At 35.2% G+C, this 24603-nt stretch overlaps 1 protein-coding gene and 1 long non-coding RNA gene across 9 annotated transcripts in view; both read left to right on the forward strand.

The window, feature by feature from the left end:
* The first annotated feature begins 570 nt into the window (after positions 1-570).
* Positions 571-14868, forward strand: LOC103103190 (uncharacterized). The gene is made up of 4 exons (XR_465209.2): positions 571-724; positions 1660-1794; positions 2026-2133; positions 14370-14868. It is a non-coding gene; the product is annotated as an uncharacterized LOC103103190 (long non-coding RNA).
* A 3508-nt stretch (positions 14869-18376) lies between these two features.
* Positions 18377-24603, forward strand: part of TRIQK (triple QxxK/R motif containing) — a 172003-nt gene continuing 165776 nt past the window's right edge. For 2 of the 8 annotated variants that reach the window (XM_007488103.3, XM_056823326.1), the window contains exon 1: positions 18762-19064. The gene's annotated coding sequence lies outside the window, so the exon portion shown is untranslated. Of the gene's footprint in view, positions 18644-18761; positions 19065-24603 lie in introns of those variants that run through there. The other 6 variants (XM_007488104.3, XM_056823325.1, XM_007488102.3 and 3 more) reach the window with 6 other exon arrangements.

Here is a 24603-nt window from a genome sequence, read left to right on the forward strand (position 1 = left end):
AATGGTCTATAATCAAGGGAAATCTGTTTCATATGTAGCAAGAGGATAATTCATGAACTTGCACATTGTTCATCCTTGTTGTAGGCTTAGTTTTGTGTCTTAGATGCATGAATCCCAGAGATTTTACTGAAAATAGACAACTCTTATCATAAAGTATGGATTCGTGGTATTTTATATTTGAGTAGTGTCATGGACAAAAGGAGACCCAAGGGAATGAAATGTAGATTGTGTCTATGTGATGCAACACCGACAGTGAAGGGCACCAAAATCTTAGCCTGAATGTGGACCCAGTTCTTTGCCCCTCCATCACCCTAACAGAGCCCCCAAGAATAGCTCTTAATAGAAGGTCTTACCAAGGTGGGGCAGCTGGATTCATAACCACCACCCCCTCAAAGATAATGGATTACAAAAACCATAACTAGGGTAAGACAACTAGGGTTTTGGTTCAGGATGCCTGACTTATGGTAGAAATTCATGGTTCTTTGTTATGAACCAATTCACAACCCCCAACCCAGTTCAGGTTGACAGCTCATTAAAGTTCCATTGTTGTTGGGCTCTCTCCTATTGGTTGTGGGCCCACTACATCATGTACATATTCTGCTCACCCCCATCACTGTGACTCCTGACTGTTTCCTCCAAAGCTCTAACTCCTCTTCTTCATTGGGAAGCAGAATGATCCAGAATATGATGCAATGGAGTTACAATTAAATACAAACAGAAACCTGTAAGTGACCTATGAAAAAAACACAAATTATAATTTTCCATGTTATATTGTATTTGTATTGATTTTGTTTAACATTCCCCAATTACATTTTGTTCTGGTTTGGGCAGCAAGCCAAACCCAGCCTATGAGCCATGAGTTTGACACCTCTAGGGGATGGGCTACCTCAGCTCCTGAAAGAATTCACATAAGAGGGGAGGACTGAGTCATTTCTACTCTGTCAATTCTCTATACCAGCCAGGTGGAACCTTAATATCTTTCTGCTCCAAAATTCAGTTTTTCCCAGGTTCAAATTCATATTGCTCCTTTTCCCAGCTACTCTGCATATGCTATAGATTGTCTCAGGGTCTTTCTTATTTGAGGATCTTGTTGCCTAAAGATTTGTTTTCTCTAACTCACTCCTAGAATTCTGCCTAACAAGCTTGTCTCAGATTAAAGAATTGCTCATTACAGCTCTGGTGAAGGACTATGCACTATGTACCATCACCCAAAGGGAGGGGGCAGTCTTGGCTTTGCCCTTGAGGATGATTGGAAGGGATGGAAAATGTCAGATTGAAGGGGGAGAGTTACAGGAATGAGACACCCTGGGAGAAGGTGGGTTGGTGGGGGAATTAGGGATATGGGAGAGGTTGTGCCATAGGATAACATAAATCAGTGGCAGACATAAGGTAGGTATGGGGTTAGAGGTAGCCATAGAAACTTAATTTCCCACAGAAGAATCACACCTCTTAGATGTCAGCTTTCTGGGGCACAGTCTCCCTTGCCCTGACATACTGCTCTAACCAGCACCCCACCTTCATCCCCATCCTTGATCTTTTTTTTTTTAAATCAGGCCTTTGTTATTGATATGCTGACTCTATCACATTTCTCTATTAAATTCCTTGTTTGCCATAAATCGTGGTGTGGTGGTTCCCCTATAATCATTGGAAACGACTTAGAAAGAAAAGAAGGAAGGAAAAAAAAAGAAAGAAGAAAGAAGGGAGGAGACAAAAAGAAAAAAGAGAGAAAAAAAAGCTGTTGCCCATCACTGTGATGTCTGCTCCTCATTTCTTTATCTTTCGCTTCCTTTTAAGGTATTCTGGACAATTTTACTTATTAAATATTCTCACATAATACCTTGCATTTACACTACATTGCACCTTTTTTTCAATTTGTTTGTATTTGGAAAGCTCAACAGTTTTACTGTTTTGAGTAATCCCTTAAACAAACTCAATGTGTTCTACTCCTTTACTGTTCTTCCAAATAACTAAGATCATTCAAGACCAATAACCTTTTGGAATGGATACTTTTTCTCTATCTTATAGATAAATTTTGGCATTAACATGATGAACAGGTGACCAAAATAATACAGTTATTGAGGAAGAACAGATTTAGACTACGGTTCCCAAGTCAGATCACATACCCAGGCTTAGGTAAGTAATACACTACTTTAGATAATGTAGGCAAACTCTACTAATAATTATTTTTCATAATCATTGATCCTATATTATTGTAAAGTATAAACTGAAATGTTTACTTTTCCAGTGGGAAGCTAGAGAAATAGCATACCCAAATGCTGTACTCATTAAGTGTTTGATTGTAGCATTGCAAATTACAATAAACATTTTCAGGAGATAGAAGATAAATTGGGACTTACTGAACATTCCTTCAACATATTCCCAAGGAAATCAATGTTTTCCAGTCTCCTAGAAAAAAATAGAAATGTTTCATAAAAATGATCCTAATGGCAGTCCTGCTGTTGACCTAAAAAGAGCAAGATGTAAGTGACCTATTAACCAATAAATCTCAATCAGACAGTTAATTTGGATAATTTAATTCCAAAATTCAAGACAAAGAAAGACCTTCTTGAAAAGAATGACTAATTTGCTAGTCTATTACTGATTTTGATTCATTCAACAGATCTCAAAAAAGGAAGGTAAAAAAACTTTCATTTTGCAAAGTGCTCTGGGCATCTTTTCTAATAAAGCTACTACAAAAGACGGAGTTCAGCTCTCTAAAATTCCCCAGCTACCTCTGATATTGTGGTTTATAAGTTATACACAAATAAGTAAATAATCAGATAATTATGATTAATTTTAACCATGTACAATGTAAATAATTCACCTATATTGATCTTTAGAAGAATTTAGCATATATCAACTTAATGTTTTCATATATTGTTCCTATTATATATTTATTTAATCTGCATATTTTCATTTTTTGATGAGGATAGGCAAAGGAAAATTTAATTCTACCTGTGGGTCATCTATTTTAAATTTAGCAGAATATGGAATTTTTGGTTAACATATACAAATAACAATTTAATTTATATACTTTTAAATTGTGGTTGATCATTGTCTTTTGCATTTAACTAGTGCATTTGCAATGAACTAGTAATATTAATTTTAAGAAGAAGCATTTGTATAGCTTTAAAAACTTCAACTAATAAATAATCATTTTAAGGAATATACACATATTACATATACACAATTTAAGGAGTTTACACATAAGGAATATATACATAACTAAGCATTTTAAAACTATTTAGGAAAACTATTTTATGTGAAATATCCAAATATCCTTATTTTGGAGCCAGAAAGCGTTATTAAAAAATTGTTACTAACACCATATGAGTTTTTCTTCAGGAGAACAATACTTTAATGTTAAGAAATTTTTTAGATATTTTCCATTTCCCAAATACAAATCACTTCAAGACTTCAGTGATTTAATATCAATATTAAAATGAATACTTGCTTCACTGATGCAATTTACAACCCATTAAATGCTCTGCAAGATTTTGCATAAGTCTTCCCTAGATGATCCACCTAATTTACTAAAAGTTTTGCCTGACTTTTAATATCTAGTCAATGCCAATATATCCCTTGAGGCTTTTCTTCTGTTATTCTTTACTCTTCTTACATCACTCCAGTCATATATGTCCTTGATGACATTTTTAATGTTTCTGCTCTATTACCAATCATATTAACCATCAATGTAATTAAATTTGCTTTCCAATCATTTTCATTTAAATAAATGAATTTCAATATGATGTGTTTTACAACTTAGTTAATCTATTAGGATTCATTGTCCATTCATTCTCCCTTAGATTTCTTCTTATGTAGTTAATATATCCTCTGTTCTTTTGGATTCCATCCCTCTGTTTTTTGTTTGATTTTTTTTTTGTTTTGCAGACTTCATTAATTTCCAGACTTCTTTATATTCTCCAATTTATCCATCTAAATTATATTATAGTTTCCTACTGCATTAAAGAAACACAATTTAGATAACCATATTGTTGGACATTTGAGTTACTTTTGATTTTTTTCTAATTACCAAAAAAACTGCTATAAAAAATTTAAAATAGATTTTTGCTTTATATATATATATACATATATGCACATACATATGTGATTATGCATCTTACATGTGTATATTAGAGCATATATATGTATATATATATATGTTTATATATCCTCAGAAATCTCTTCATTTCCCACCTAGCTAGACTATTTTTGGATTTTTTTTTAACTTCACCTTGGCAGTGGTATTTCTGTTTTCCCCTTCCCTTTACTTTTAGTTTTTTGTGTGCTTTTTCTTTCCCATTAGATTGAAAGCTCCTTGAGGATGGAGACTATTATTTTTCATAATTGTATCCTGAGCATTTTTCAAAGTGTATCAAAGTGCCTGGCACATAGCAAGCATTTAATACATGTTTGCTCTTTTCTATATATACATATTTTAATGTATAATCACAATGATGTAATTATTGGGGCAAAATAGTACAACTATACTGTAACTTTTACTTTGTACTGCCATATTGCTCTCCATGAAGAAATCAACAAGCATATGATCCCACCAGCAATGAATAAGTGTGTCTTTTTCCCTTCCAAAATGCTAGCAGAATTTTATTGCAATGCTTTTAATCCCTCCCTCCACATTTCAATTTGATGGATATGTGGTAGAAGTTCAATTGTAAAAAAAAAAAATTGCATCTATTTGATTATAATACTGAATATTTTTTCAAGTGATTAATTTTCTAAGCCCTTATCTTCTGTTTTAGGATTAACATTATTTATTGATTCCATGGCAGAAGAGTGGTAAGGGATAGATAATAGGGGTTAAGTGACTTGCCCTAGATCACAAAGCTAGGAAGTTTCTGAGGTTACATTTGAACCCAGGACCTTCCAACTCCAAACTTCACATTCTATACACTGTACTACTTAGCTGCCCCAGTAACATACTTGAAAGACAAGGAGCAAAAGAAAATCTTAATCAGCCCCCCTCCCCCGCCCCCTCTCTCTCTTTGTCTCTCTCTCTGGTCAGCTTATTACTTGATATAACTACTCTTTTTTTCTCTCTCACAAAAATTTAACAAGATATCCAATTTTATAAATAAACCTCCTGATATTTTACTAGTATTGTAGTAAAATGCAAATTAATTAGAGGAATAATGTAACCCATGAATACTGAAAATCTCTTTAATTACTTTGATGTTCCTTTATTTCAGTCATTTCAGCTTCATAGTTGTCCTTATTCAGATCATGTGCATTTCTAGTTAGATTAATTTCTAAATATTTGATGTTTCTTTGTTATTGTTAATGGTACTTCTTTGTACTGCACTCTCTTGATCTTTATTGATAGTAAATTAAATGTTAATTATTTTCATGAGTGAATCTTATACCTTGTGAACTTGTTGAACTCATTTATTTTCCCAGTTAAATGTTGATGGATAGTGGCATTTTTTATACACTATGATGTAACTGGTAAAGAATCATATTCTGATCTTGTTGTTTTCAATGATGACTTTTTGGATATCTTTTTTATTGTTTTATTATAATTATTATAATTTCTAATATAATGTCATGAAATATCTATGATTTCATGAACACAGGTCTCTGTGTGTATAGGACCTTTATTTTCCCATGTTGGTATGAACTATTTTATGATTCAGTGGATGTCCAAGGATATGGTCTGAGACCAGAGAATCTCTATGATTTAGTTAAGGTCAAATAGTTATTGTAGCAGAGACAAGATCTGATCCCAAGTCTTAATGACTATAGGTCCAGCAGGATGTGTATTCTACTACACAGACCACTAATTTCCAGTCCTATGCTGAATAAAAGCAATGAAAGTGGGAATCCTTGCTTAATTTCCCTTTCAATGGCAAGGGTTTTTAATGTTTCTTTTGTGTTGTGTCTTTTGTCCCTCTCCTTGAGGTCCAAGTTATCATTAGTGATATGGCTCAGATTGTTTATACTCATTGGGCATCTTTCCATTTCTCTTTGGCTAAGGAAATGAGGGAAGGGAATTAGCATTTATTAAATGTCTACTATGGGACAGGCACTGGGCTAAGTGCTTTACAAATATTACTTCATTTGATTCTTCTGAGATCATCATGTTCCGTGATCTGAAGCAATTTAGCTGGGCAAAATAATCTCAGTGTATTTAAAACTGAAACTGGGAGAACTTTAGGGAACTTGGGAAAGAGGCCAAGAGTGAGGTATCCTAGAGTTTGTTAAGATCCTGGCTGAGGGGGCTATGCTGGGTGAGTAGAAGAGAATGAGGGGAGCGCTGAAGTGGAATCTAACCACTGACCAAATACTGGAAAAACTCAATATGAAAGTAGAATTGATTAAGGATCAAAAGCCAAGAAATTGAAGAAGACTGAGCTAATCCTATGATAGGTCTGGATACTGTGATATAAAGGAATTAAATATTACAATGTATGTTTTAGAAGTTGAGCCCGAAAAGGAATAATAAAAGCTAAAATGTATATAATACTTTAAGGCTTACAAAGCAATTTACAATATTATTTCATTTGATCCTCAATAATCCTAGATATTAGTTATATTTAAATTTTTTAAACCCTTACCTTCTTTCAGAATCAATACTGTGTATTGATTCTAAGGCAGAAGAGCAGTATAGGTTAGGCAATGGTGGTTAAGTGACTTGCCTAAGGTCACACAACTAGGACATATCTGAGGTCAGATTAGAACCTATGACCTCCTTTATCTAGGACTATCTCTTAATCCACTGATCCACCTTGCTCTGTCCGCTGTTAGGTATATTTTTATCCTCATTTTACAGATGAGGAAACTGAGGCAAATAGAGATTAGATAACTTGCTGTGAGCCACACAGCTAAGTGTTTTAGGTCATATTTGAACTCAGAACTTTCTGATTCCACACACAGTTATCTATCCACTATGCTCTCTATGTATCCCTAAGAAAATATAAGAATGATAGAAATTGATATAAGGGATTTGGCACCATTAAGTTTGAAGACTTTTTCATTATGAAAAGCGTGAAAATTATAAAAAGGTAATATTTTAAAGATCTTCAAATTACTTAATTATAGTGGCACCAGAAGCATTGTTGAAAATATTAGAAGGGTTGTTAAGGAATTGAGACAAAATTTATCATAATGAACTTCAGGAAATGCTTGATGAAGCTGATTGTGATGGGAACAGAGGAATAAATAAACAAGAATTTTTTAAGCGTAATGCAAAAGACAACCTTTTAATTTTATTATTTATTTTAACATTTTTTCTTTTTAAATTCTGATTTCCAGATTCTCTTCCTCTCTACTACCCCTTTCCTTACCCTTCCCCATTCCAACTGAGAAGGCAAATAATATATCAATTATACATGTGAAACCATGTAAAATTTATTCTCATATTACAAAAAGCCAAAAAAAAAAGCAAGAAAATTATACTTCATTTGCACAGAGTTCATCAGTTCTCTCTCTGAAGGTAGATTTCATTTTTCATTGTGAGGCCTTTGGAAATTGTCTTGGATCAATATATTGATCAGAATAGTCAAATCTTTCATAGTTGATCATCATTTCAACATTGCTGTTACTGTGCACAAAAATCTCCCATTCTTCTCACTTCACTTTTTATCCATTTATATAGGTCCTGCCATATTTTTTCTGAAATGATCCTGTTCATCAAATCTTATACCACAATAGTACTCCATCATCATTATATGCCAAAACTTTTTCAGTCATTCCCCAATTAATGAGCATCTTCTCAATTTCCAATTCTTTACTCCCAAAAAGCTGTATTAAATATTTTTGTTTTTTTAGGTCTTTTTCTTTTTAAAAAGAAGTTTCTTTGGGCTATAGATCCAGTAGTGGTATGGTTGGATCAAAGAATATTCCTAATTTTATAGCCCTTTTGGATACAATTCCAGATTGTTTTCCACAATGATTGGATCAGTTTGCTCCTCCAACAACAGTTCATTAATGTACCTATTTTTTATTATCACTTCTAGTACTTGTCATTTTTGATAGATTTGAGATGATTCCTCAGAGTTACTTTAATTTGCCTTTCTCTAATCAATTGTGATTTAAAGTATCTTTTCATATGATTATAGAAAGCTTTGATTTCTTCTGAAAAGTGCCTGGTCATACCTTTTGACCATTTATCAGTTGGGGAATGGCTCAAAAAATCATTACTCTTCATTATATCATTTATAATGTTTCTCAGTTCAGTTTTTAGGTTACTTGTGTACCTTTAAGATCAAATATAATAGTGATAAGTCTTTCTGATATTCAGCTAGTTCTATAAGATCAAGAAGTGAGAAATGAGAAGATTGACTTCCCTAGATTGAGATTCCAAGAAAGTGGTACTAAAGCCACAAGCATACCTTGCAAATCATAGGCCAGAAAAGTATAAAATGCTCTAGTTTTCCTTTTTTTCCCACTGTACTGAATTCAAGTATTCATGTGTGCATCAAATTTTTTTTAAAAAGTTAACTAAAATAAACCATAATTCCTCCTATATTTTTTCTTCTGCATGGATCTAAAATTAATAGCAAGACTATTTTTCTCATAAAAGTAGTTGTTTAATTGTACAGATGGTAAAATAAAACTGTACTGCAAATTTAAGAAAATGAATAGAGGATAACAAAGAAATGAAAAAATGGAAAAGATTCCTAAGCTTCTTATAGCAAAATCTTTTTTTTTTAATCAGTAACACCACATTTGTATACTAATGTCACAGTTCCCCAAATGCCAGAGGAGCAATATTAGAGTATCTAGAGAATCAATTAAAAAACTAGTTGAAATAAATAACATCTTTATTAAAGTTACAGGATACAAAATAAATCTACATAAATCTTCACAATTTCTATATATTACCAAAAAGTCCAGCAGCAAGAGTGAAAAAGAGAAATTCCATTTAAAATCACTCTAAATAATACAAAATACCTGGGAATACACTTGCCAAAGGAAAAACAGCAATTATATGAACACAATTACAAAACACTTTTCACACAGTCAAAGTCATATCTAAACAATTGAGAAAAAATCAATTGCTCATGGGTAGGCCAAACTAACATAATAAAAATGACAATTCTACCTAAATTGATTTATTTGTTCAGTGCCATACCAATCAAACTACCAAATAATTATTTTATAGAACTAGAAAAAACAATAACAAAATTCATCTGGAAAAACAAAAGTTCAAGAATATCAAGGAACTAATGAAAAAAAAATGAAGGAAGGAGGCCTAGTAGTTTCAAAACTCACACTGTACAGTCATCAAAATAATCTGGTACTAGCTAAGGAATAGAATGAGATCAGTGCAACAGATGAGATACACAATATAGAGAGATTAATGACCTTTGTAACCTAGTGTTTGATAAACCCAAAAATTGGAATAAGGACTCACTCTTTAACAAAAACTGAAAAAAATTGGAAAACAATATGGCAAAAAGTAAGTATAGACTAATATCTTGTACCCTATACCAAGATAAGCTCAAAATAGATATATTATTTGGATATAAAAAGTAATACCATAACCAAATTGGGGGAGCAATAGAATAGTTTACCTAGTAGATCACTTGGGAAGGGAAGGATTTATGAGCAACCATGAGATAGTTACAAAATGAATGATTTCATTACATTTAATTAAAAAGCTTTTATACAAATGAAATTAATCCAACCAAGATTAGAAGTGAAATCACAAACTGGGAATTTATTTTTATAATAAATGTCTCTGATACAGGTCAATTTTCTCAAATTTATAAAGAACCAAGTCAAATTTATAATAATACAAGCCATTCCCCAATTGACAAATGATCAAAGGATAGGAACAAGTAATTTTCAGATGAAGAAATCAAAGCCATCGCTAATCATTTGAAAAATGTTCTAAATTACCAAAATTCAAATTAAAACAACTCTGAGGTACCATATACCTATCAGATTGACCAATATGGCATTAAAAGAAAGTGTTAAATATTGGAGGGAATATGTCAAAATTGGGACACTAATATATTATTGGTGGAGTTGTAAATTGATCCAACCATTCTAGAGGACAATCTGGAACTATAAAACGGTGCATGATCTTTGATCCTGTAATACCACTACCAGATTTGTTTTCCAAAGAGATAATAAAAAGAGAGAAAGGACCTACTTTTACAAAAATATTTATAGCTGCTTTTTTGTGGTGACAAAGAATTCAAAATTGAGAGGATGTCCATTGATTGGGGAATGGCTGAACAAAGCTGTACATGTAGTACAAATATTATTGTGCTATAAGAAATGATAAACAAGATGATTTCAGAAAAAGCTGAAAAGTGAGGGAACTGATGCAGAGTGAAATAAGCAGAATGTGGAGAATACTGTACCTAGTTACAGCAATATTAGTTGATGATTATCTGTGAAAACTTAGACTCTCAGCAATGCCTTGATCTGGGATAATCCTGAAATACTTATGATAGTGAATGCTATCCACTTTCAGAGAAAGAGCTGTTAGAGTCATCTTTCACATCAGTTAATTTTGGGTTTTGGGAAATATTTGAGTTTTTTTTTTTACAAGTATGGCCAATATGGAATTATGTTTTGCATGACAATAAATACAAAAAAAATTAAGAATTAAATAATTAAATAATACCACATTTGGATACTAATGTAACAGTTCCCTAAAGTGCCAGATGAGCAAGGAGAAAAAACATAAGATAAGATAAGATAAAATAAAATAAAATAAAATAAAGATGGGAAAAACAATTGACCTGGAACAACAAAGACTAAAATCTATAAGAGGTCTGTCCTGCAAGGGAGAACAAAAATGACAACAACCATAAGCATTTATTATATGCCAAGTACTCTGCTAAATGTTGAGAATTCAAATAAAGCAAGATTGGCCAGTGAACCTAGTCTTTATGGGCCTGTGCATAGTGCATGCTTGGCTATTACAGTTCTCCTTGTGTAATAGGCTAGGGAGTTTGCTTCTTACACAGTCATTATGAAATATAATGGAATTACCTTAGAATAATTTTGTTCTACTTAAAACATTCTGTTTCTGGTTCCAGTTAGCTAACTACAAGTTAAATGACAACCACTTTGATGGCTACCATTGCAGCTAGGTGCCTGGATCCAGAGTTAGGAAGACCAGAAATCAAAGGACCTTAGATTCTAACCAACTGTGCAGTTCTGGGCAAGTCATTCAATCAGTGTATAGCAGTATACTATTAGCACCTATCTTCTCCAAGGTTGTTAGGAGAAGCAAATGAGATAACATTTATAAAGTGTGTTGCATGTATAAATGCTACTTGTTGTTACTATTATTATAGAAATGGAACTGAGGGTACTTCCAAAAGGCATTAGCTTCAGCTAGTCTGTTGTGGCTACACATCTTCTCTTGGTTTGACTACTCCGACAACATCTGGAGAGAAAAAATACTGTAAGACAAGTCTCTGAATTCTTTTCCCATCTGAGGTCAACTTGTGCCTCTGTGAAAATGGCCTTAGTCTATTGCCTTTATGTTTATTTTTACCATTTAGGTGAAGGAGATTAATCTAGAGGCTACAACATGTGAGCTTTGAAATATCAGGAGAGAACAAAATGTCCAGGAATCCAGGAGTTTGAAGTGTGGGGCAGGGGTATGGGAGCAGTTCAGGAGTAGAGTCCATGCTGGGTTTTGGAACCAGCCCAGTCTGGATGCCCTGAGGAGTAAGAAGAGACTTTAGCCCAGTGGTAGATGAGATAAGGATTCATTTAGGACTGAAACTGCATTTAGACATGAACTTAGTGGGGTCAATCCACATAGAAATTGTGCTAAGTCTGAGCTTGCTCTTCATACAGAGAGAGGTAATATAGGGTTTGCAGGAAATATTTCTTTTCATTCTTTCTATATCTTGAGTAAATGTTCCTTTTCCAAAACTAATTGATATTAAATAATTAAATGGAACTGGGAGTTCATCATTAGCACCTAACAGTAGGGGAAATACACGTGAAAAAGGGGCTCAAGTTGATGGCATTAAAGAAATGCCTTCCCCAGATCCTCAGAAATATATCCTAGATCCCTGAGGAGGAGATAATCAGGCTTGCTCAGGAAGAGTGATGCAGAAGGTACTTGTGACCAAAGTACTTGAGAAAATTACATAATAATATTTGTTTCCACAAACCCATATGAAGTAAAAGAGCATGATACCCATTTTGTAGATTAATCAACTACCTAGATGATATCTGAATTGGTCACGGTTACCTAGGACATAAGCAGACAAAAGAGAGGAAATCCAGGAGTGTAGGCAACGTATTTATTCTTCAGCACTAAAATGGTTTGGCTGTCAGTGGATGCAGTTTTAATGCTTTCTACTCTTATACATGCACTACAGTAGGTTTTTTTTCTTCTTTCCTAAATGTTTAACTACAAACCAAGGTGTGGAGCTCCAGATATTTGAATGTGTGAGTTTCAAACATCTGGAAATATACATACTAAAATAAATGCAGCTGTGTTTATTTCAATGATTACACATTCAAACACATACAATATATTTACTTAGATGTGTGATCCCATATCCATGTGAGAACATTCAAACTCATGCATTCGGTGTAGTGATATGAATGTGCAATTGAAAAATCATTCAAGGAAATACATTCACTACTTTTACTTACATCTCAGGGCATTTATTCAAATAATGTATTTATTAATACACAATCACTGCTCTTTTTCTAATTCTAAAACCAGTAAAAATTGAAATAGCCTGAAAGATTAATGAAAGTTATAGTTGAGAATTTGAGTCAGAAAAGTTTTTAAAAAATCCTGCAGTTGTGAATTTCAGAGTGAGCCAACATTTGATGGCAGTTTCATGGTGGGAGAATTCCAATAATTCATCTTGTAAAAATATATCAAACTTTGTTATGTTCCTAGGACAAGGGAATGAAAACATTCGCAAGTGGGAAGTTCTCCTTTCCTTCAGGAAGTTATTGGTCTAATAACGATTGATATTTTAGATTGTCCTCAGAGTACTTGTTTAGTTTATTGCACAGCACTATATTTTTTTTTAACTACTCCAATATTTGCAACCAAACTTGGCCTAGATATTGATTGTGTCAAAATTCTGAGTCAGAGCTAGAAAGGCTTTAATAGCTGTTTCTCACCTTTTAGATTAGCCTCCAAAAAGAAGCAATATGAGAGAAAGTACAGTATGGTATTAAGTATGCTAACCTAATCTTAAAGTTATTTTTCTCAACAAATGATAATGATTTGTATGCCCTAAAATGGACTTCTGCAGTTTGAAGGGATAAAGTTAACTACCAGAATTAAAGGGAAGAGTTGTGACTATGAAGAGCACAGAGGTCAGGAAATAGAAGGATTTTAGCATTTTTTAAACCCCTGTATTAAGTACAGTGCTTGGAATATAGTAGTGTAATCACGAAAATGTGGGTTTCAAGACTGTGAATTGCCAAAACTGTAAAGATAATTTATAGTGTCTTGATTTAAATTTAAAAAAATAAGTGGTCGCATGGGAAAAATTCCCAAATATGAAAATACCCCAGTCAGCTGGGTTTTATGGAGATTTTAATTAATACAAATGAAGGAATTAAGGAAAGGGAGAGAGAGAGAAAGTAGAGAGTAAATTTTTAGTATGAAGGACCTAGGCCAAATGCCTACGCCTGAGCCTTAAGAGAGACTAGTCAGTCTTTTATCACTCACCACAAGATTTGTCCCAAACAAAACTCCAGTCCTTCACTGAAATCCTCAATTGCTGAACTGAGTCCAGAGACCCAGCTCCTCCAACTAACTCCAAACTCCAAGTAAAGTTCAGAGAACCAGCTCCTCCAAACTAACTCCAAACTCCCCACCAGTTCAGAGAGTCAGCTCCTTTTAAAGAGAAATTTCTCTTATGTCACCTCCCCTAAATTTTCATATCTACCAATCACAGTAGACGTTTTCCCCAGGACTGACCATTCTTAGTTCACATTTTCTTTTGTTCTCACCTTCTCTGGGTAGACTAAAAATTCACACCTCTTTGCTAAACTTGGCCTTTGTAAGTTGCTTGACCTATTAGTGATTAATTTAACCTTTATAGGTACTTAGTACCCTTTTGTATTAGATCTAAAAATAGACCTAGCTTAAGGTTTTAGCTTCACTATAAGTATGAGTTGGGGACTTTTCATTGTTCAGTAAGGAGTTTACAACTTTATCTTCCCCTAAAGTATGCCTAAGTATGGGTGGAGTAATATTAAAATTCCCAATACATTCCTAACCAAGTACTTATATTGTTACAATAGGGGAATAGCTTAACCAAATCTTCTAAGGTATAGTCTGAGCAACTTTAAGATTCACAGTAGACATGTAGTAAGTAAAATATTTATCGAATGACTTATTGACTGGTTAACTGAAATGAAAATTAATGATAGAGGAAACCATTAATTTGCAGGGAGAAGAACTTGATCATTTTCCTGGAACCAATTCTGAGTCCTGAAAGTGAAGATCACTTTGAGTTATCACTAAGAGGTCACCAGAGCCATACTACCATTGCCATTCCTGCTGTTGTGGGACTCATAACATCAAGAGACTATTGGAATCATCTAGAATTCAAAACCGAAATTTCAGGAAGAATGAACAGACAGAGAACATACTTATCACTTGCCTTCATCAGCAGAGATTCTTCCAAAAACAAAACTATCACTTTACCTGGACTCGTTTCCCAATGGTTAGCAAACTGTCATTTCCTCTTATTCTCCACATCTCTGCTCTACAGAATTTCAGAAGATGTGAAAAGAAAACTGTCTCTAGCTTCTGGCAACTTTCTTATGTTTTCTCAACTCAACATTGTCCCTCCATTGTTTCATTCCTGATCTGCCCTACTCAGGTCAATGTGGTCTCTGGAATTTCTCTATAGTTAATAATTAAGACACTTCTCCTTGTTTACCACATTCTGCTTGTATTGTATTTATTTTGGTGCAGATCTTGTGTTCAAATTATGTTATAATTAGGACAAAGAACTGTACCTAATACACAATAGGTTTAAAATGCATGTTTATTGAACAATGAATTAATGTACTTAATAGTACAAATTAATTAAAACTTATTATTTGATAACTTTATGACACTTAAACCTGATTGCAAAAATAAATGCTACAATTATTCAATATCATTATATATATATATATATATATATATATATACATATATATATGTTTGTAAAAATTTGGGCAAAATGAAAAGAAATTTATGTTTTAGCCAAGAGAGGCATGAAGGATTGGTGGGAAGAATATGAAATTGGAAGTCAAGAAACCTAGGTTCAAGTTTTGTGTCGGCTATTTAATTTTCCTGGTTACCTTAGGTAAGTATAGCCTATTTGAGTCTCAATTTTTTTTATCTATAAGAGGTGAGAAAAACCCCCAAAGTTTTTAATTCTGTGATAATGACTTTATTTGATATACATTGCTGTTTTCTATATTTGAGTATAAAGGTAAAGTATTATATCAAACTACTGCTCACATCTTATGTTCCTCCTTTGATTTATGAGGGAAAGATTTAGGAATTGTGTTCAGTAGCAGAAGGGCCTGGAGTTCAGTTCAACTCCATGACGCTAACCTTGGCAAATGTTTTGCAGACTGAAATAGGTTTGGTTATAGATAACTAGAGAGGAAAAATGACAAGTGCTATAAGAAACAATGGAATTAGTTCATAATTTCATTTAATAATTTAACATGAAATTGTGCTTTTTTATTGAATTAATCGGTATTATCGACACTCCGGCATGTACATAAAAGGGATATTCAAATTTGGTTAGGTCACCTATGTCTCAGTTTTCTTGAGGGTCCTTTGTATTTTATGAATGCTTTACTCTGACATGTTATGGACATATTTAATGTTTGCTGAAGTTTGTTTTGGGAAAGTGTATAGCTTAAAATTTAGTGAAACTTTTCCTCATGAAATTGTTGTTGTTCACTTGTTTCAGTTGTACCTTATTCTCTGTGAACCCATTTAAGTTTTCTTAGCAAAGATGATGGAGTGATTTACCATTTCCTTCTCCAGCTCATTTTACAGAGGAAGAACCCTTATGGCAAAAATGCTTAAACTTGAACAGGATTGTACAGCTAGTAAGTATCTGAGGCCTGATTTGATTTCAGGTCTACCTGACTTCAGGCTCCCTGCTCTATCCCTTGTTATCTGTACTTTATTTATGCCCCCCCTGACCTTTTAATCCCATTAAATATGTGTCTTTAAAGTTAGGGAGTGTAATATTGAGTTGGGATATAGGATTGCATGAGAATAGACAGGGATTCCATCAAATTGACATCATGGAACCAGGGATTTTTTAATGGCATAATTTTGGGGTCCTTAGACTTTGCAAAGATTTATTAAAGAAATTCCCACTCGAAACTTTCATTATTGGATACTCCAGTTTCAGGAATCCACTAAAAGGAAAATAGCATTAAAAAAAAATCTCCCTCCCCCCGAAATGTAATTAGAGAGTGTTTTCTGGTATGTTCCTTTTACTTGTCATAACAGTTTTTTGAGATAATTTTAGTTTATTTGAACACTAATGTGTGGAGTGGAATTCTGAGGAGGCTCATACCCCTAGAAATCACTCTAATGAGCAGACAAGAGACTTGATAAGACACTGGCATTTATTTGTAGAAAACAGTGGACAGCAGGGAGTGGGGGAGAAGGTGGAATGGAAAGGGAGGAAAAGGGATTCTGCCCTCACAAGCAGCTTGTTCCAGGCAAAAATATCATCTCTTCTAGTTAGAACCACAGACTTTTATAATAATCCTGAGGCAAGATTCTCCTCCTCCCCTCTGTCCAATCCCACAGAAGGGGGGTGGGGTTGTGACATTTCAAGTATTAAGTATGTGATTTTGACCATTACATACCCCCAAAGATTCCTATGATCAAGAACACCCCCCAAATCTGCCTTGGCCCCCCCTTCCTTTACCAGCTATCATGGGATTTCCATCTTAAGATAATAAAGCAACTTTTGAAACTTGATGCTCCTTCTTATCTTGCTCTTCTTCCTAGAGTTGGCCTGTTTCCCAGGCTAGAGATAAATTCTTCTCAAGGTTTTTGAAAATAGGTCAGGAAAACTAAAAGTTTTATGGGGTAAGGGGTATTCTTAGGAATAGCAATACTAAGGGGTCTTGAAAATTAGGGTTACAACAAGCCAAATACTACTCTAAGAATTACACACTGAATCTCATCCCACACAATTTATTTACTGTACTAAATACTCAAGATCAAGCAAAAATTCAGTTACATGTATCTTATAAAGTTCTTTTAAATTTTATTTTATTGTAAGCAGACCTAGATTACTTGCCTTTTTGTGGATCTTTACACATTTAAGTTATGCAAAATGCTTTACATAACATTATGTCATTTGATCCTCATAACAGTTCTGTTAGGTAGACACTACAGGGATTATTTCATTTTACAATGTCTTGCTGGAGGCACACAGCAAGTTAGAAGTCTGAGGCCGGATCTGAAACTAGGTATTCCCAGCACTATGTAACCCATAAGCACTGTGTTGGACTGCCTCTCTAGATGATTTTTAAAGTTTTTTTCTAAGTCTAGCCCCTGTACTCCTCTGTAATACACCTCAAAAATCATCTTGGCCAATCTCTTCATTTTACAAATAAGGAAAATGGGATTCAAGAGGGGTTGAATGACCAAAGTCAAACATGATAGTAATTTGAATTTACTCTCTCTCTCCCCTCTCTCTCTCCCCCTCCCCCTCTCTCTCCCCACCAAGATTGCCATCCTGAAAAAAAGGGACATATATGAGGAGAGAATTTCCCTGAGAGTTGGAATCTCAGCTCTGCAATTTACTACTTATTTGCCTTTTTCCTACTGTTTGGAGTAGGTTCTGGGGGTTTGGGAAGGGGCCATATGCACACTGTGAATACCCCTGAGAACCCACTCCAAACACTACTCTTTTGCTCTCTAGAGGTCCCAGTTTACTGACTTGCAAAATAATGCGAGATTGGACTAGAAATCAGGGATCTTAACATGGTGTCTTTGAACTTTAAAAAATTTATATATTTATATATAAATTATATAACATACATGCAAAATTTTGAATTATTTTTAAAGTTTCAGTGATTCAGAGACTCAGGTTAAAAACCCTGATTTCTAGTCTGATCCTCATATGTAAATTATAACACTAATTTATGTCTTTATATATGTGTGTGTGCATATGTATGTGTATTTGTAATCCTATGCATTTTGTGCACTTAAAAACATTATTCATAGAAAACGTTCATAGGCCTCACCAAGGAGGACCACGGCATAAAAAAGTTTAAACGCCTTTGGGCTAGAAGGACATTTAAGCTCCTTTCCATCTCTAACTTCTGAATGTAAGAGGAGGCAATTTACATTCCCTTATAAGATTGAAAGACGCCAAATGATAACATGACCAATCAGGAAGCAGGCTGACGGTTTATCCCACCCACCCCCATACCATTAGTGGCCAACCAGGCAGCTGGGCCCACGGTTTGTTCCGCCCCCTGTGGCCAGAGTGACAGTGCGGAGGGCTACGTCTGCCAACTGCTGGATTTCCCAACTTTGCCTGTCCTTGCCTAGGTGCGAGCTGTGGTGTGTGAGTGTCCGGGGCTAGCGCGACTGGGGAGGCCCTGACCTGGACGACCCCCGCGATCTAGGTCTGAAAACAGGAGCCCTAGTTTCGTAGGAGGCGCGGGAAGGAAGGTGGGGAGCGTTTGAGGACTATGAGAAAGGGAGGAAGTTGGGAGTGGACTGAGGGGTTGGGGCGGAGGGGGCGTTGCCACTTAGGGAGAATTGGAAGACCTCCCGGTTGCTAGGGAACGCGTCCTCCCTCCCCTTATTCTCTTCTCCCTCCCTCCTCGCCAGCGTGTCTCACTGGGCCAGACTGGGTTGGTACAGTCAATTGGGAACTGAACCCCGCCTTCTTTTCCTGGAATGCTGTGGCTGGGGATTGGCCCACTAAAGCTGTCAGTCACATCATGAGGGAGTTTTATTTTCCTTGGCCCTCTCTTTTCTGTGATTTTTTTGGCTATAACTGTTCTTTCCTTCGTACTCCTTCAAAGAGAGAGACAGAAACAGTCAGAGAGATGGCGACAGAGGTATCAACCAAGAAAAACGGAGCAAGGTCAGCGGTGTATTTAGGGTATCATTTTCCAGTGTGCCCACATAATTGTCCAAGGCAAGATGGGGGAATATATGTCAAGGCTAGGAGATCCACCCTGTCCCTGCCCAGGTGGTCTCATGGCATTCTTTCCTCTTTCCTCAAATCACTCCTTGAATGATTCAGAGACAGACAATCAACAAATTATCATTTATTAAGTGCCTACTATGGGTCAGACACTGTCCAAACCACAGTGTGGCAGTGCTGCAAAATGAGAACAAAGACACCCATTGCCCTCATGAAGCTTTCAATTCAAAGGAGGGAAACGACAAACATATTCAGAGAAAGATTTATATAGGATAAATAGGAAAATTGAGAAGGTTGTTCTCAGAGAAGGAGAGGTTACAGAATCATGGAGGGGGAAGGGATAATCTGGAGAGAGTGGGGAGCAAGGAGTGTTCCAACTCCCTCTCCTCAACTGAAGGGTAGGGAATTAGTGAAGGGAGGCAGCAAAAGTGAAGGGAGCTGCTAGGTTTCTGCAATATCTAGTAGATGAATAAATGATGAAGGTAAAGATTTAGAATGAAAGGAAGATTTTGCCTATGTAAAACACATTCCAGAGGGATACAATCATCTCTATTTTGTGTTTTTTCCCCTGACTACAAACTGATGGGGAACTAGGTTTATCCCCTTCTTGACATATCCCTACCCTCAGTATCAATCAGCTACCTTTTATCTACCTGTAACCATTTGAATGGACTATCTTTCTTTGCTCACATTTCCCTGATTCTGTAATTCCAAATGAATTAGTCTTAAATGAGGAAGAACAATTAGAGATTCAGGCCAATCCTTTTAGTTTACACAGGAAATTGGAGGAGCAGAGAATTAATGTGATTTGCTCAGTCCTGGAGAGAGGTAGCATACCCTAGAATAAATGTCTCCTAACATTTAGTCCCATGCATTTAAGGAACAAAAGCAATAAACAGACTAAAAAACAACACAAAACAAACAAACAAAAAACACCCTATGTTCAATTTCAATTGTGTAGGGAATTATTTGGGAGAAAACTACCAATTCAGATCAACACTTTCTCAGAAATGTATGGAATTTGAGAACTCTGGGGATCTGAATCTAAGAGTTGTTTGAGAGACACTTACAAGTGAATTGTCTGAGTTCATACAAAGTTGGGATGTGGCAAAGATAGTCTGGAATCCTGGTGTTACTGAATCAGAGGCTAGTTGAATGTTAGTGTTTAGTATGGTGCCTGGCAGTAATAGGAGCTTGCTATATACTTGCTGCATTGACTTGCATCTTAATTAAATGTTTATTCTCTGTAATTAAAACATCTTCCTTTTCTTAAAATTCCTAATCTTTGTCATACACTCCCAGTCATTATCTTGACCTTTTAAATGCCACAGCTACTTTTCCTTTCTAGAAATATTTCCACCTCTGCTTTCAGTTTCCCTTTAGCATGGCTATAACTTGTACTGACTTTCATACCCCAAATGGTCTCTGAGTGCATTCTCTGCATCTGAAGTTTGAGATAGTGTGGGCCAGGAGAAAAGGAATTTGACTTGGTCCATCCACGTTCTTGAATTCTTTTCCTAGATTAGCCAGTCTCTGATCTTTTCTTTAAGGTAGTGAGCTAAATAAAGAGCCTGCTTTATTTTATTTATGGGTTATTGGGGGTCAAGCAGTCACAGAGCAGTGTTTTGAGGATCTGTCTTAGCTTGTATACAATTTGCTTTTCTCACGTAAAAGAGAAATGCTTGGACTTCCTTATAAATCAATATTTTAAACGTTTTTGGGGCAAATATAAGCCTTTCTTAAATAAATGTACATCATACCACTAAAATGAGATTACTTTAGAAGGAAAAAATATGTATATATAGTTTTATATATATGTATATGTGCGTTTATTGTATTGCATATGTCATACACACAGACACATATATGTATTTATATATGTATATACATATACATGTGTGGTCTTCAATCAGTTTTATACATACATATATATGTATGTTTTATGTAGATTGCTGATGGAATGATTTTTGAAGCACTGCCAATGATCTTTAGAAAGTCTTTAATGTAAGGAAAAAAAAGAAAAGGTACAGGTACTGGTTTGGAGAAGAGAACGTGTTTTCATAGTTTGTTTTATTTTGTTTTTAAAGGGAATAAATATAGAAATGGTGTCAGTTAATTTGACTTCAATTTTGGGAAAAAATCAAGAATGTATTACTAGAGAGATTTTTAATGGGCATCTAGAAAAGTAGCAGAGGTCATAGGCTAGCATGTTTTCATCAACAGATCATACCAGATGAACATATTTCCTTTTTGGAGAATTTTTAAACTGTAGATACTGGGACTGCTGATCTAAATCTAGGTTACTTAGATTTTATGAAAGTCTTTGGTAACATTTTCCAAATATAGGAAAGTTAAGAGAGGTGAGGAATAGATGACACCTCAGGTGGACTTGGAACTGGTTGGTGCTAGACCTAAAGAGTTGTTAATGGTTTTGATATCAGTTTAGTAGTTTAGAAGACTCTCTTTACTTAAGCACTGTATATAAAATTTGGCATTTTTGTTTAGCATCATTTCAATGACTTGGGATAAAGACTTGATAGCTATAGCCATTGGATAAAGTTTTAAATTTTGTAGGTGACCCTAAGTTGAGAGATTTTGCAGATGACCCAAAGTTGAAAGTGATTGCAGATTTGCTGACTGACAAGTGTGATAATTAAAATGTTTTGGGAGCAAGGGAAATATATAACAATTATGACCGCTGAAATATGTTTTCTACTGTGTCTTGGTTTTATATAAATATAAGATGGTCGCCAGGGAATATATTCCCAATTTATGAATATGCCCAAGCCAACCGGGTTTTATAGAGAAATTTAATTTATACTACACTGATTAATCAATAGAAAAAGAGAGAAAGTAAGAAAGGAATAAGAATGAATAAATCAGTCAGTTGGTTTTATCACTCACCCAAGATCTCTCTAAGTAAGGCTTCTCATGCCAACCTCAGGCTCCACCTTCAAGAGAGCCTCCTTTCAAGAAATGTTCCAGAGAATTCTCCTCCTGACTCCTCCTGAGTTCTCCTTCCACACCCTCCTTCAAGACCTCTCCAGGAGCTCTCCCTCCAGGACCTCTCTCCTCTCAGACTCCTTCAGAGAAAAACCCCCTCAGAGCAAGACCTCTCAGAGCAAAAAACTCTCCCCCTTCTCTCCTCAGACCCTGCTATCTTTAAGGAAACCATGTAAGTCCCCTCCCCTCAGTTCTCACATCAACCAATTACTGTCGATGTCTCCCCTGTGCCAATGGTGGCTCTAGCTTAACCCAGGACCGCCCAGAGGTCTGTTTCCTTTGCACATGTCTGTTGTAGGTCATATTCTCAAATAATTAAATCTTGATCTATGCTGCAGCCCTTCCTAAATCCTGTTAGACTGAGTAGGGTGGAGATTGTAAGTTCCAAGACCTGGTTCTGTCATTCCAAGTATCTCTATTGTATCAATTCTAAAATCAATCATGACTCAAAGAACTTCCTGTTCTATGCTTAAACATAGGTCAAAACCCTTTCCATTGTTTAGCAAAAGGTTTCTGTCCTAAAGTAGTCTTAAGTAGAGAGGAGAAGGAACCTCCCATGCCAAGGGGTTTCACATTCCAATAGAGTTCTTACTATCAGTAGGAAATTTTTTCCAAGTATGAAATTTCCCAATGGTGAAATTTCCAACATTCATAAGTCTAAGAAATTTTAAGGTTTACAATCCTCCCTGATGATCATTGGGAGACTAGTCTCCCCATTGATCATTTAACATAATCATTTTGTAGTTCTAAATGCACTTCTAACTATAGATATACACAATATTCAATTTTCTAAGAGAAATTAGAATAATGAGAGAGGAAATAGAAAAGAAAAGAAAGAAAAACCAATGTTTTGCTAGGCGCATTGACAGAAAGCCAAATTAGGGGCAGTCCCTTTTGGCATAAATGTGTACAATTACAATAAATGTTCAATCAAAAGTTCAGTCCAATCAATCATATCCAAAGTCCATTCTTGATCTTCTTGATGAAGTGTAGGTTTTCGGCATCTTTCTGCAACAGAATCAAAATCTTTGATTTTTTATAACAGTAAAATCTTAAAGAAACCTTCTTATTGGTTTATTCCATCTGTTTAGCTGAAGCAGTCTTCACATGCTGGGTGAACAAAGCCCTGGTTCACCAGGGGTCAATGACCCAATGGCTACCCTCACAAGGTTTGGCCAGCCTGTCGAAGCCGTTGCCCGGGGTGTGGCCTCTGCCGCATGCCAGCAGCTACTGGGAGCCACAAGTAAGAACTGGGTGTCAGGTGAGGGTCAGAGGCTGGAGAGCTGCCCTAGGAGGGCACGACAAGCCCTCCATACCAGAGATACTACTCCTCCCTGAGCACCAATAACAACACATACATACACACACATACACACACATCGTAAATACAGAATAGTGGAAGTATAGTGAATTTCAGAATGATCTGGGGTTGTTAATGTACTTCAAGTTAACTGTGATTTTAAATTAAAAAATTATAACATCAGACTTGATTTAATTTACAGGCATTTATTTAAGTACCTGCATTGTTCCAAGAATTGTGCTAGGTTATAAGCATATAAAAACTAAAATGAAATATTTTTTTCACAAGGTATACAAGATAATTTTAATATGAGGAGGCATTATCAGCTTAGGGAGATCAGGAAAATGCTTCTGAGCCTCCGAATACGTGAGGTTGAGGAGGGAGTATGTTTAAGGCTTGAAAATCACATTGGTTGGTCCTACTTGGGAGAATGTACAGTAATGTTTCTTGATTTGTCTCTGGTTTTCTGGTAGTGTTAAATGGAGTATTCCATCATATATTGTCCAATGAATATCTCTCAGGAGCCTGATTTATTCAAGACATTTTGTGGGATTCCAAAATGAACATTCTTACAACTTCTAGACTTCAGTTTTCATGTCTGTAAAATTGAAAACTGGTACCTAATTATCTTTGAGTTCCCTCTAAACTTTAAAATTCTGTGATTCTAAAACCCAGTCTATGTCCTTGAGGAACATTTGACTTCAATTATACTTTTTATGCACCCATTTTGCTTTAGGTTTAAGGTCAAATGATATTTTCCTAAGTTTTTTGTATAATTTTCTTAGGATCATATTGCAAAGCACTTTAGGATTCCCTCATTTTACAGAAGAGAAATTGAAGGTCACAATTATAAAAGAACTTATCCCATGGCACACAGGAAGTAAGGAAAGTCAGGATTTGAATCCACAGCCTTGGATTTGAAATTGAACATTGAAAACAATGTAGCTCATTGTTAAGAGTTGCCAAGAAATCCAGATTCCAGATAGTTATAGTCATTGTCTTTCATATTTTCCAATAGTGGTGTATAATAAGGCAATAATAGTGGTTTTAAATTTCTCAGTGGGTTTTCTCTAAAAAGAGTAATAAGAACTATTCTAGACTTGCTATTATATAATTAGCAGCATCAACACTGTATTCACTTTTATTGACATATGCCTTGTTTATGGAGTCTTG

This window comes from Monodelphis domestica, chromosome 3 (assembly GCF_027887165.1).
Source record: "Monodelphis domestica isolate mMonDom1 chromosome 3, mMonDom1.pri, whole genome shotgun sequence".
Classification (NCBI taxonomy): Eukaryota; Metazoa; Chordata; class Mammalia; order Didelphimorphia; family Didelphidae; genus Monodelphis; species Monodelphis domestica.